Source organism: Phocoena phocoena, chromosome 6 (genome assembly GCF_963924675.1).
Source record: "Phocoena phocoena chromosome 6, mPhoPho1.1, whole genome shotgun sequence".
NCBI classification, from domain to species: domain Eukaryota; kingdom Metazoa; phylum Chordata; class Mammalia; order Artiodactyla; family Phocoenidae; genus Phocoena; species Phocoena phocoena.
The window spans coordinates 10825490-10831260 of record NC_089224.1 but is presented as its reverse complement, the minus strand read 5'-3'; the positions used below and the strand labels follow the sequence as shown (position 1 = coordinate 10831260).

The 5771-nt window shown below is 50.4% G+C and overlaps 1 non-coding gene across 1 annotated transcript; it reads left to right on the top strand.

Annotated features, from left to right (window-relative positions):
• Window positions 1-2349: 2349 nt before the first annotated feature.
• On the top strand, window positions 2350-2422 carry TRNAG-UCC (transfer RNA glycine (anticodon UCC)). The gene has a single exon. It is a non-coding gene; the product is annotated as a tRNA-Gly (tRNA).
• The last annotated feature ends 3349 nt before the right edge of the window (window positions 2423-5771 follow it).

Here is a 5771-nt window from a genome sequence, read left to right as displayed (position 1 = left end):
GAAGGGGGGGGCGGTTGGGAGCTCTGACAAATGGCAATAAAGATTAATTGATAACACCCTGGTTACAAAGGCTAGGGAAAGAAGGGGGTGGAAGACGACTCAGGTTGTAGGGCTGAGTGGATGTGAGGATGCTGTTCGCGACACTGGAAAGGTGAGGGGGGTGGGCTAGAGTAGATAGGACAGCGTCCCTGTGGGCATCGAGGTGACATTCGTGAGAACTCCTAAAGGCACTGGCAACGTGTCACCGGAAGTCCAAGGGAAGCTTTGGGCTGAGGGAGACCTAAGGGTCCCCCGAGTTGGTCAAGGAAATAAGCTCACTGATGAAACTTGTGCCTAATTTAACAGAGGGACCAGCTCGAGAGGGGTTTCATAGCATTTATTTACACGAAACGATGGAACATAAGGATGCCGGAGCCACGCCCCGGCATTCAGATACTGACCTGAAGTGGCTGGAGGCCTTTCCTCTGAGCGTGGCACCCTTTACGTTTCCACGATCCTCACATTCCAAGTTTCAGGATACACCTCCCTATAAGGATGGGGCTCTAAGACACGGCCCTGAGAATGGCACGGGTGCCGGGCGCACCATGATACGGCAAAGCAGGACATGTATGGTCAGGGGTTGCTGTCTGGGGCTACCAGGGTCTGGGTCTGGGGGCCTGGGTGGGGGGCAGGGGAAGGAACCCACTGTGCACATGAGTCACCCGGTGTCCCATGGTGACCTTTAGTTCCCTTTCTGGGGCTTTATCCCCTTTATCTGATGGACACAGTATCATTTCCCCCATTACAGGTTGAATCGTGCTCTCACATCCCCAAAATGTGTATGTGGAAGTCCTAATCCCCAGGACCTCGGAATGTGACTGTATTTGGAGAAAGGGTCATTACAGGAGGGGATAAAGGTGAAACAGAATCATCAGGGTGGGCCCTGATCCCATATGACTGGTGTCCTTATAAGAAGAGGGGATGAGGACACAGACACACGGAGAGAGAAGACCACGTGAAGACACAGGGAGGAGAATACAGAAGGAGAGAGGCCTCTGGAGGATGCAACCCTGCTGATACCTTGACCTCAGATATCCAACCCCCGGAACTGTGAGAAAATGAATGTCTGTCGTTAAGCCACTTGGTATGTGATGCTTTGCTGTGGCCGCCTGAGCAGACCAATATACCCCCAATCCTGATGCCCAGATTGAAGCCCTGCTGCCCCTTTTCTACCCACTCAGAACCTGCAACTGACCCTCAGCTTCTTAACGTTTCGTTCAAAAAATAAGACAGGGCTTCCCTGGTGGCGCAGTGGTTGAGAATCTGCCTGCTGATGCAGGGGATTATTCCAGCCCTGGTCTGGGAGGATCCCACATGCCGCGGAGCAACTGGGCCCGTGAGCCACAACGACTGAGCCTGCGCATCTGGAGCCTGTGCTCCGCAACAAGAGAGGCCGCGACAGTGAGAGGCCCGCGCGCCGCGATGAAGAGTGGCCCCCGCTTGCCACAACTAGAGAAAGCCCTCGCACAGAAACGAAGATGCAACACAGCAAAAATAAATAATTTATAAACTCCTACCCCCAACATCTTCTTAAAAAAAAAAAAAGACAAATATCCTGTCTCTCCCGTCTCACCCGAACTTTTCTCTCACTTCCAGGCGGATCTGTGATTAGCCCCTTATTACGTGCGCTCTCATTCTCTCATTTCTAAGCCACTGGAGTGTGTGCTGTCCTGTCCCGCAGGCTCACTTCTCAAGGGCGGGACACCTGAGTCCATCTCCCTTTTGCTCTCCTGTCACCTGGCGTAGCACTGGGCTGAATGCTCTGGGTCACAAAACCTACCCTTGTGACAATAACAACAGGCTCTTTGCCTTGACATTGGATTTGCCTAACTCTTCATTTGAAACCATCACCACCACTCAACTTGCCCCCGATACCCCAAAAGCCCATCCATTTGGGGAAGCAAGGTTGGGGAGAAACAGGGGAGTCTCTCGATTTTCAAAAATCTATCTGTGTTCTGATTTAGGGTGTTTTACAGTGTGAAGAGGGTTTGCCCTCTTTGAAAATACGAAGCAGCTTTTCCAGCTGGGACCCTGCTAGCATGGTTACTAAGGAGACCAACTGGCCTAGGTGCTGTAATTAATCACTAAATTCTGAGCAGCCAAATCCCCGATGATGAGGGCCTCTTTCCTTTGAGAGCGACAAGTGCTGGGCAGGTGGAAGGTCGAGGAGTTCATGGTGGAAGCCCAGCTCTGGCTGTCCCTTCCGCCTGCACTCCCTCCACCGAAAATTGCCAGCGGCTGTTTTAAGAGCTTCTAGATCTGCCTCCAAACTTACCTGTTAGAACTGAATGAACAATAGATATAGGGACTTCCCTGGTTGTCCAGTGGTTAAGACTCTGCACTTCCAATGCAGGGGGCCCAGGTTCGATCCCTGGTCGGGGAACTAAGATCCTGCATGCCGCAACTAAAGATCCCGCATGCGGCAACTAAGACCCAGTGCAGCCAAATAAATAAATTTTAAAAATTAAAACAACGACAAAAATGGAATAGATACATGTATATGTATAACTGAATCACTTTTCTGTACACCTGAAACTAACACAACATTGATAATCAACTATACTCCAAAATAAAATTAAAATGTTTTTCAAAAAAGAACTGAATGGAGTCTAATGCTTGCAGCCACCCTGGCTCGGGCCCCTTGACTGCAAGAGGATGGGGAGCTGGGATGGGCAGAGGTGACCTTTCCTCTCCAATGATTTGAATAAGTATGTGCTGTCAGTCAGAAGAGCAGAGGGCAGCTTGCTTTTCCAAGACCAGGTCCCACCCCCGAGGGAAGCCCACAGGCCTCAAGGTGTCTTGATTCAGCCACCAAGTGCAGAAGAGAAAGACTTTAAGTGACCCTGAGCACCCAGTTGGCACCCCTGCTAGTTCACTCCTGCTGTTCCGAGAGGCAAGCTTCTCACACACACACACACACACACACACACACATACACAACTGTGGCCGTAAACTCCCTCTGGGCTCATTCTTGCCCTCCCCTCCAGGCGGTACAGGAAACAACCCCCCACAAAAGGCAGCTTCATTCAACCCAAGAGGAACGTCTGGCTCATTCGGTTCAACGCTTCCATTTGGTAAAGGAGCAAAGAAAAGTTCAGAGAAGTTAAGTGGCTTTTCACTTTTACTTTTTCTTTCCCTCTACTGCAAGGACAGAAAAGCATCTGGTCCCCCAACACCCAGGGAATGATGAGATGCTCGAGGGCAGGGAGATCATGGAAGATGCTTTTCTACTGCGAGTAACAGAAAACCCAAGAAGGGTTTAAACAAAATGTGGTGGTTAAAGTTAGCAATGGCTCCAGTGAACAGCCTCGGTATAGCCACCCCTCTGTCCTCTGACCCTGTGGTCTCCACCCAACCTGGCTCTGGACTGGCCTTGGGATGACCTTTAGCCAATAAATGCAGCCAAAGCAAAGGGAGTGCCAGCGCCAGGCTTCGGCGTCCAGGGATTCTATGTGCTTCTGCTTGGCACCTTGATTGTACTTGCTTGCACTCGCACCTCAGCCTTGCTATGAGACCATGCCAGACCAGGCCTGCTGAGGGGATGTGAGAAACACAAGAAGGATAAAACCCTTGGGAGAGAACCAAGGTGCCTCCAACCGACAGCCAGCCAACATGCAGCTGACTGCAGATTCACAAAGGTGCCTGAGACCAGGACGTCCCTGCTGATCCCAGCCTGAGTCGCCAATCTGAAGGATCAGAGCCAGATAAATGGTTTGTTGTTTAACAAAGCCTCTGACTTTGGTGTGGTTTGTTATGAAGCAACAGTGAACTGAATCCTGACATTTGAAATAAATATTTGAGTCTTTTCTCTTAAAAAAGTTGGAGGTTTCAAATCCAGGATTGGTGTGGCAGCTCCATAGTCAACCGGGACCCAGAATCCTTCTATACTGATGCTCCACCATCTTTAGTTCATGGCTTTCAGGCTCAAAGCTGTCTCATGATCCAACATGGCTGCTGAAGCTCCAGCCATCACATTTGTGTTCCAGGCAGGGAGGAAGGAAGAAAGGCAAATAAGAGGCCTCTTCTAGCTGAACTGTTCCCCTTTAAAAGAGTTGGAAGCCCCACCCAATGACTGGCAGCTTGATTCTTATTGGCTACCCTTGGCTGCAAGGAAAGCTGGGAAAGGTAGCCTTTCAGTGGAGCACATTGCCACCTAGAATAAAATCAAGTAGACTGTGTAGTAAGGAGGAACGGGGGAATGGGTGTTGAGTAGGCAGCCGGCGACATCCGCTGCAGCGTGTGTAAAATCAAGCCCCAGGCCCCAACATACATCAGGCTGCAAAACTGACCACATGTCATGCTGACTTCTCAGAGTTCATAGTGGTGGCTTTGCCCTGTAGTAACAAAGTGTAAGATTTGGGCAATAGACATCTAAGTGGAAAATCGTGAGTGTGCCAGTCTCCTGGGCCCTTCTGTAGTGAATACAGATGGAAGAGAAGTTTGTTCTTAGAAAGTGTTGCTCTTAACCTGGGGCAGGTGTTGCTTGCTCTCTTCCTTGCTTTCTTCCTGTTTTGTTTTGCTTTTATTGAGATAGACTTCCCATAAAATTCACAATTTTAAAGCATACAATTCAGTGGGGCTTTAGTATATTTACTATGTTGTGCAACCATGTGCACTATCTAATTCCAGAACATTTCCATCACCCCAAAAAGAAAGCCCATATCCATTAGCAGTCAGAGCAGATGTTTTCTTTAATCCTTCTCCACCAAGTCTCAGGTCCATCAGAGAGCCAGACTCGCCACATGAGAGAGCGCTGAAGATCCTTGGACCACTTAGGCTCAAACCCTGGGATTCTAGAATATTTTGTGGATCTTCTTGGGAGGGCCAAGGAGGAGGTCATGTTGTAATTCACCTACAGCTGGGAAAGGAGGGTTCCACAAGGACGCTGCAGAATCTAAACATTCCCTGCCTGGGCTGACCCTGAGGCTACCTTCCCACAGGGAAAGGAAGGGAAGGGAAGGAGGCTCCACGCTGAGGGGTGGGTGCTTGGTGGTGACACCCTAAAGTAGAGCAGCAGCTTTAAAAACACTCTGTTGTGATGGTAGATGTTGGGAGAGGAGTTTCAGATCCAGTCGGAATGATTTATGTGAAAGGATGGAGAGGATGCCGAACTCGCATTTATTAAATGTCTCAAAGGTTCCAAATACAAACAGAATCTCGTTTTTCTACCCACAACCGTCCTGGGAGATATTTCACCCCTTTACAGAAGGAGGACCTGAGGTTCACACAGAGAACTTGCTCTAACCAGAATTTCAGACACTTCATGCTGAGTCTAAAATCTCAGCATCTTCCATTGTGCTGCGGGGTGGGCACCTGTGAGGCATCTCTGGCCCCGGCCCATGGCAGGTGGAGCCACTCCCTTGAGTGGCCTAGTTGTTGCTGCCTGTGGGGTGGTGACAGCAGGAGGGGGCTCATCTGAGCTCAGCTCTGGGCTTCTCGGTGCCGGTGGGAGCTCCCCCCTTTCTGCCCACTCCCTGTTCATTCCTCAGGCACAAAGGTTGCTCAAGGAGACTCCAGGACTGGGGTCTGCCTTGTCACTGTCACCAGGAGGCTTTTTTTCTTCCTGACTAGCCAGAGCTCCCCATCAGTCTTCGCAGCGCCTCTGGAAGCAAAGGGAAGGCAGCTGTGGGATCCAGGCTGAGCAGAGCCCAGGTAAAGCAGGCTTGGGAATGGACTGACGGGGAGGTTGGGATGTCACAGGTCTGAGCACAGAGCCAGGGGGGCGGGGAACA